The sequence below is a fragment of the Urocitellus parryii genome, chromosome 14, assembly GCF_045843805.1.
Source record: "Urocitellus parryii isolate mUroPar1 chromosome 14, mUroPar1.hap1, whole genome shotgun sequence".
Lineage (NCBI taxonomy): Eukaryota > Metazoa > Chordata > Mammalia > Rodentia > Sciuridae > Urocitellus > Urocitellus parryii.
In genome coordinates, this window is record NC_135544.1 from 31,125,187 (window position 1) to 31,132,441 (window position 7,255).

Consider the following 7,255-nt stretch of genomic DNA (forward strand, 5'->3'; position numbering starts at 1 on the left):
TCGACTCCCTGCCCCCACCGAGCGCCCAGCTCTGGTCTGCCTTCCTCGGGGAACCCGGCAGCCCGCGGCTCCCCGAAACGTGGGCGCGATGCCCAGCTCCCAAGGTGAGAGGCGCGGGTGAAGTTCCCACCTGAGCCGGCAGTCGAGGTGTCAGACGCGAGGGAGGGGCGGGGACCGGGAGGCCGGAACCCGGAGGCCAGACCTAGGGGAGCCTGCACGCTGAGGAGATGCTCCTCCGCCAGCCAGGCTGGCCAACTTGCTGCCGCCTCCCAGAGCAGCTGGGAGAAACGCGCTGTCTGAGCTCGCTCCCGCCCGCACGCCCGCCCGCTCCCGGCGCCACGGCCCGGGCACTAGGACCCCAGAAAGGAAGGAGGGCGCGCCGGCGGCGGCGCTGCACTTACCGCGCTCGGCTCGCCCGCGCCGCCGGCTCGTTACCCGGCCGCAGCAGCCGCGTCCACCCGAGCAGCGCGCACCCAGCGCTTGGCCAAATTCAAAGGAGCCGGGCGCGGGGGAGGGGGCCCCGCCGAGGGAGCCGAGTGTGGGAGAGGGGGCGGGGAGGGGGAGAACAGCAAGTGTTACAACTTCCTTCCCTGCCCACCGCCCGGCCCCGGCGGGCGAGGGACGCGGCGAGGGGAGGGAAGCGCGCGCGGAGCGCCAATGAGTTCACTTTCTTTTTCTCCCCCGCGCTCTCCCCCTCTCCCTTCCCGCCGGCCCCCTCCAGCCTCCTCCGCGGCTGACAGGGCCGGCCCGGAGTTTTGGGTTCTTGGCCGGGAGCGGGAGGACAGAGGAGGCGAGGGAGGAGGAAGAAGAGGAGGGAAAGGTGAGGAGGCGAGCAGGGCGCCGTGCCAGGGAGCAGCATCCAGGACTGTAATTGTGTGAAGGGGGACGCTCCGGGCCGAGTGTGCCCGAGACCAGGCGCGTACACGTGTCCGTGTGTGTGTGTGTGTGTGTGTGTGTGTGTGAGAGAGAGAGAGAGAGAGAGAGAGAGAGAGAGAGAGAGAGAGAGAGAGAGAGAGAAGGGGAGAGGAGCCTACCATACGCTTCCCCTGGTGCTGATCGCGGGAGAGCCCAATCACAGGGCGAGCTGGACCCGGCTGTGATCATTTATAATCCTTGACTCCTCCGCTCCGCCACTTGTCAAGATGACAGGTACTTTATTTCTTCTTCTTTATTCAAAAAAAAAGAGATTCCCCGTTTACTGCCTTTTTCTGTCAAATGGGATTTGCCGGACTGAACCACGTTCGCCGCCCCTCCCTCCCTCCCTCCCTCCTCCAGGCCGCGTCGGTTCGGGGAAAGCACCGAGGCTCCCATGCTGTGACCAATCAGTGCATCTACTACTCTTGCCGTGATTTAGGGGTCATCCATGAATAACACTTCACGCTGATGAATGGCTCTTGCCGGCTTTCGGCTCTGATGAGGGGTCTGCCCGCCGCTGATTGCAAACACTAATGAACTTACAGCGCTATTTGAAATTCACACGCACCAACAAAGTGCGGGGGTATGTGCGTGGGGGTCTGTCCTTTTCTTCTCCCGGTGACCGGGAGGAGGACCTGGGGGAAGGGCGGGTAATTGCTTTGGACTTAAGTGGAAACACTTCTCTGTGTAATCAAACCTCTAACCTTCTTAGAAAACTACTTTTCTTGATCTTCCGTAGGGTGGGCATTTCAGGTCAGCTGAGTCACCCGAGGAGGTGGGAGTGCAAGACACTGCCGGGAAGATGGATTCCGAGGCAGAAGGGTATAATTAAGGATTGCCACCCCCGGTAGGCGGCCCGTCCTTCACAGAGCCTCTGAAAATGACCTGCGCCTTTCCTTCCAGAGTGTCCTCTCCTCCGAGACTGAAAAGCGCAAATGACCTTCGGACAGGGGAGGGCTGCACTAAATCCTTAGACTTCCTTACAAGCCCGAGCTCTGCACTGTCTAAAACAAGTGCTCGCCTCCGGGTTCAAGTACCTCCAACAAGTATGAACTGGCGAGGGGCGCACTCTAGAGTCCTCTAAAGCCTCCAACCCCACTTTCCCCACTCTCTCCCCCCCATCCCCCGCCTCTTTCTCCAGTCTTTCCTTAGTTTTGTAGCCCAACAGTGCCCCTGCCTCAATTTTGTTTGCTGTGGGAGGGGGAAAAAGTTTACTGCTGTCCGCGACAATGCCACTTTCTATTCACTTTGGTTCCCATCAAAACTAGCTCCGGGATCCCAGCCCTCCAAAGCCCCCTCCCTCGCCGCCGCCGCTGGCGAGCAGAAAGCCCTGCAGGAGAGCATTTTAAATGGCCCGAAGTTCCCACTGTTCGTAGTTTTAGAGCAACAAACCCCGCGACCTTCACAGAGCCGCTCACTGGCTTCCCAGCCCCTTGCCACTTCCAGGCACCTTTCCGTTTGTTTCTGCAGGGGCCGGGGTGGGGAGTGTGAGCTTGGGGAGGAGGAGTGCGCGTGGCTCCCGGTGGGGCGCCGGAGCGTCTCCCCGCCCTCCGCTGGGACCCGCCGCCAGCCTGCGGGTAGAGTCAGTGTCCCGGCCTCCCCGGGCCGCCGCCAACCCCTACCTCTCCCCAGCTGCGTAGCAGAAGAACTGGTGCGCTCCGAGCCTTCTCATTCACCTTCCACGCTGTAAGAGCGGAGGATTCTACCAACCTGTACCTAACCTGACTCGGCCGGAGAGAAAGACATTTGAATTTTTAACTGCGTGCAGAACAAAATCAAATCTAGCATTCGCGAAAAGAAGGACGACGCCTCCAAGGAGAGCCTGCACTTTTATGATAGAGAGTTTCTCCAAAGTTTGGGTAGAATTAAAGAAAAGAAAATCCTTGAGCGCGAATTACAGTGCCCAGCCTCATACATAGTCTAGAGTTCCCGAAGTTGCTAAGTGAGAGAGCGCACCGCAACGCGTTGAGAAGTACCATTAATAAGCAAACCCGACCCCGCTCCTGGGTGCTAATGATGCAAAACACCCCCACACACGTTTCTGGGAACAGTCCTGCCGCACGAATTTCACACTTAAAAAAAAATAAGGTTGTGGGGTCGGATGAATTTTATCTCCCTCTCATTCTAACCATTCTCATTATCTTTAAAAATGTCAATTGTGAAGATATACCTCAGATATTACAAGATGACCAGGCCAACTGCTCAAAATTTGCATCTCTGACATGATCATAAGAAAACTCTTAGGATGCTTAATAAATCACTTTTGTGGTCCATTTCTCACAAATATATTTTAAGTGTTTAAAACTTTACAACTGTCTGAGTAAAACTCTCCTTGCTCTTTTGTACCTTGCTAACTAAGAATACACAATAAAGGGAAAAGACTGTCTTTATCCTAAAGAAGCCAGAACAGAAGAGCCGCTTTGGGGGGGGGGTCCTCTTTTCAGCTCTTTTTTCCCCCTATAACCCTCATTATAGCTAACACTGATAACAAACGAAGGAAACAATAGAACTCATAAAATTTAGAAATGGTAATAAATCTTGGAGCTTGTCTCCTCCAGCCCAGTTCCCTGTTACAGTTATATTCAATTTTTTTTTTTTAGTACATGGTGCTGAACATTCACACTAAGTGGATGCAGTATATCTAGTATATATTGTTTTCTTGCATTCACACTACTAGATTAAATATATATATATAGAACTCATTATTAAAGCACTGTGTATTCAATGCCAGGGTGTCACTGATGGACAAACCATGCAGGTGTCCTCTATGACATCTGCCTGTAACAGTAAGGTGCAACCTGTAGTCCAGCCCCAGCAGTCTAAGTGTGTTAAACTTGTGTCTCCACAGAATCAGTGTCTCTCTTTTACACATAACACACACAGTTCCGTTGTTTCAGGCCATTAAGAAAAACTGATAACGTAGTGCCAAACTGTACCACATGCTTCCTCCTCCAAATGCATCCCTAGAAAGCATAGAGGCAGCTCACTACGTGACCATCAGGCTCTTTGCCTCACTGAGTTGTTGTCATGGGAGGGCGGCAATGGCTAGTAGCTCATCCAAGCCCTCAGCAGTAATAAAAAAAGGGGGGGGGAGTAGGAGAAAACATGCAAGACTTTGCTGTCTGTTTTGCAAACCTCTGCTCCCAGCAAACTGCCCACACTGCTGGTGATGTTGTGGTGTTAACACAGCCAGCAATGCACCAGATAATGGGGTCCAAGCTGGCTGCATGCATTCCCATGGCCCCTCCACCCTTTGTCACACAGATATACAGCTCTGCAAAAAGAAAATAGGACCCAGCCTCCCTCAAAGCCTGTATCCCTACCTGTGGAAATGCTTGCCTGAGGCTTCAACAAACCTCTAAAATGTGCTCTGGAAGAAGATAATGGGCCTATCCTCCAGATTCACTTTGAGCTTAGGAAAGATCCCTGCTGTGCCATCTGAACTGAAGGATGGGAAAAGGACAGGTTCTTGCCCAGCTGCTGAGACAGAGCTGATGCCAGCCTGCTCTAGGGGTCCAACTCCCCATGGGCCAAAACTCAGCCAAGTTGTCAAGTACCCCACCTGAAGGTGATGCCTGCCCATTTTAGCTGGAGCATCAGGTGTTTCTCCCCTAAGGCTGTTGATTTGGAAACTATCTACTTTCTCTTCTCCTAAGAATCCAGCCTGGAGCTGAAGGGACTGGGTGGCAACTGTTACTGCTGCCTTCCTTTCTTGGAGAGCGGAAGGTCTCTGCAGCAGCTTCCTTCTTTGTTGTGGGAGGTTTTCAGACATGGGGAAGGGGAGCACCAGGTCAGTCAGGTATGAGACTCTCCAAAAAGATATGTAGACAACACTTAACTTTATAGGCATTCTTTGGGTTTATTGCATCAAACTGAGGGTCAGTACTTGACTACTGAGTTTAAACTGAGTTGCCACCTGAGCTGTAACCACTCCCACTCAAGGAATGTGAGACACTGATGAGGAACTGCAGGAAATGGCATAGAGAGCCAAAGTGCTGGCACATAGACCTACCAGCTCATACCTTGAAACAATCAGGAAAGCCCACAATCCAGATATGGCCAGAAGGAGGTTATGTATCAACTGAGAACAACAAATATGTGATGGGCCACTTGAAACAGACTAAAGGCTGGTGGTCACCCAAGTTCTAGGCACCCTAAGTATTCCCATCAACAAACCATCTGCATACAGCAAGCAAGCAATCTGCAACGATTTACAGCACTAGAGATTAAATTTTACACATAAGACTCTCAAGTAGCCATAAAGTTATTATCAGGTTGTTGTTTTACACTTGCAAAAATAACTTATTTCCCTTGGCAGTTAGATTGAGGGGAACTGTAAAACAGATATTCTAATTTGATCACTGACAAAGTTATAAAATTAAATGACTCTTTGTTGTGGAAAATATGCTTTCATTATCTTAATTAAGTCAAGATAGGCCTCTATCAATGCACATGCATTTTGGAGCCACAGAGTAGACTGGTGATCAGAAAAATCAATCTCTAAATGGGGCCATGCTTTTCCAGTACATTGGTTTGTGTTCTATTGCATAGACCCAGCTTGCATGTGGCTCTGACCTTTGGTGAAAACCCAACTGTGGGAACACAAACCCAATTGCTCATGTGGTTTTTCTAGTGCCTCATAAAAGACCCCAAGTTCTGTGAAGGATTTTGAGCACAGAGGCATCTTTTAACACGTAGTACTTTCGATTTTGGTTAAGCTCAATGTATGTGTTTAAAACTTATCACATGGTTCTACAGTGAAAGATGGAACTGTTATAATTAATAGTTATCATGGAGTGCCTCTTAAAATCTGTCATTTTTTAAAATAAACAATTCATTGGTAAGTAGTATATATATGGTGTATTTGAGGTAGGCACTAGCTGCTGGCAAAGTTTGTCACACATAGGTGACACAGAAGGACAATTTTATTAATAAGATAACATCCTTCAGCTAGTCCAGGATCCAGTTTATGAATCAACTTGTATTATTTATAGGTTAAAAATATAGGCATCAAGGACTGTGGTTGTAGCACAGTGGTAGAGCACTTGCCTAGCCTGTATGAGGCACTGGGTTCGATTCTCAGCACCACATATAAAGAAATAAAATAAAGTTCCATTGACAACTAAAAAATATATATTAAAAATTATGTAGGTATCATGTGAATATAATTCAGTATCAGATGAATCAAATATCTTCTAACTTTCCAGAAGTGTCAACTCTTTCTCCTTCTGCTGCTGACCCTTCAGTTTGGAATATCCTGCAATCTAGGTCTCAGGAATGCCTAGCATTTAAAGGACCTATTAGTGACACCTCCTTCTTAGCAGTGATTTAACTGAATTTCTTGTGTATAATATTGATGACCCTGGGGTGGGGATATAACTCAGGTGGTAGAGTGCTTGCCTTGCATGCCCAAGGCCCTAGATTCAATTCCCAGCATCACAAAATAACAACAACAACAACAACAACAACAACAACCCTGTTTTTTGTATAGACCCTTTCCAATAACAGAGCTCCTGGAGCAAAGGGACTTTATCTTATTCATCTTGGAACCCATAGAACCTAACACGTGGACTGGCCTATAGAAGATGCTCAATAAATGTTTATTCAATAAATGAATGGCTATGTGAATAAAATATTTTATTATATTTAGTCATTATTCTGACTTCCTATTTTTAAAAAGGAATACATCATGAACAATTTACATTGAAAATATATTTAATAAGTACACTTTTCTACTTCTCTGACCATCAGTGTTTTAATGGAACTTAGTTTTGAAGTTCTAGTCATTAGAAGGTGCCACCTTTGAACTTGGTTGACTTGTCTCATAAACATAGCTGGAAACCAAAAAAAAAAAAGGGAAGAGGCAAAGAGATCAAATCAAATTTTGTTTTTCTTTTTGAGTAAAATGCAGCATTACTGAATATTGGGGAAAATTTGAAATGAGCACCTAACAAATGTAGATTTTTATATTAAATTTGACATTATAACAAAACCTTTATTGTTTTCCAAATGTTCTTTGGATTTTTAATGGTAAGAAGTACAGAGCTTAAAATGACTGCTTTTCATTTCTTCAAGACAAGGGTTCAGCTGGTATTGGGGAAACAATCTCTGTTTGTTCCTGTCTGCTCAGGAGGACTGTTTCTAATTGATCTGGCATGGAATTTAGTTGGAGATGTGTATGTTGCAACCGAAGCGCAGAGCCTGTATGCTTTGTAAAGTGATAACCATATGGGCCTTATTTGAAACATTTGAGGATTTTAGACATTAACCTGGGTTAAATTGAGCTATAAATTCAACTCAAATGTATACGTCCTGACAAATTCATCATCACTTTGGATAG

General features: G+C 47.9%; 1 long non-coding RNA gene across 1 annotated transcript; it reads left to right on the plus strand.

Moving 5' to 3' along the window:
- Positions 1-1,035: 1,035 nt before the first annotated feature.
- LOC144250049 (uncharacterized) lies at positions 1,036-3,129 on the plus strand. The gene is made up of 3 exons (XR_013342390.1): positions 1,036-1,149; positions 1,276-1,498; positions 1,655-3,129. It is a non-coding gene; the product is annotated as an uncharacterized LOC144250049 (long non-coding RNA).
- The last annotated feature ends 4,126 nt before the right edge of the window (positions 3,130-7,255 follow it).